This window comes from Pseudophryne corroboree, chromosome 1, assembly GCF_028390025.1.
Source record: "Pseudophryne corroboree isolate aPseCor3 chromosome 1, aPseCor3.hap2, whole genome shotgun sequence".
In the NCBI taxonomy this organism is placed as follows: Eukaryota; Metazoa; Chordata; class Amphibia; order Anura; family Myobatrachidae; genus Pseudophryne; species Pseudophryne corroboree.
The window spans coordinates 617,835,214-617,835,955 of NC_086444.1; the positions used below are offsets into that span (position 1 = coordinate 617,835,214).

General features: G+C 40.2%; 1 pseudogene; it reads left to right on the forward strand.

Annotated features, from left to right (window-relative positions):
* The first annotated feature begins 623 nt into the window (after positions 1 to 623).
* LOC134935449 (5S ribosomal RNA) lies at positions 624 to 742 on the forward strand (annotated as a pseudogene).

The following is a 742-nucleotide window of genomic DNA, read 5'->3' on the forward strand; positions in this document are numbered from 1 at the left end:
AGTGACGGGGGAGTGAAGTTTCTTCACTCCCCCCGTCACGTGGCTGCATTGAAGTGCAGGCAAATATGGACGAGATCGTCCATATTGGCCTGCATGCACAGCCGACGGGAGACCAGCGATGAACGAGATCGTTCATATCTTTCTGAAAATCGGCCAGTGTGTAGGGCCTATAATACTACACATAGATTTGCAGCACTATTACCAACATCACCTGGATGATTGGTTCAGAATAAGTTTCACCTTATACATTGAAATTGATATTGTAATTTGAGCTGCCATCATATTTGTTATTTCTTTATGGCCACCTGTTGCATCTATTGTCAGGCAACATTCTTCATAGCAGCATGTCCTTTTCTATGCAGTGTAACATATATTTTTCAGAACTGCCACCTAATATTTTGATTATCAATTTGTAGTGATATTTGTCCACCATTCAACATAATCTAATAATCTCATTCTTTTCTATAGGAAGACCTGGGAATATACCATATACTTACCTTTGCCTAACGTTGGCAGCAGATCCATCTATTTAATTCAAACCTTTTCTGTTTCTAATTTTACTTCATATCTTTATATTATGTGAACTCTCATCAGTGATCCCAGAGTAGAAAGGGTGATCGTATTTCTACTATCATACCACACTGTATACACCCGAATCCATCCTATCTTGGAAGCTAAGCAGTGTTGGGCTCGGTCAGTATTTGGATGGGGGCCCTCCTAGGAAGACCCAGTTTAGTAGATT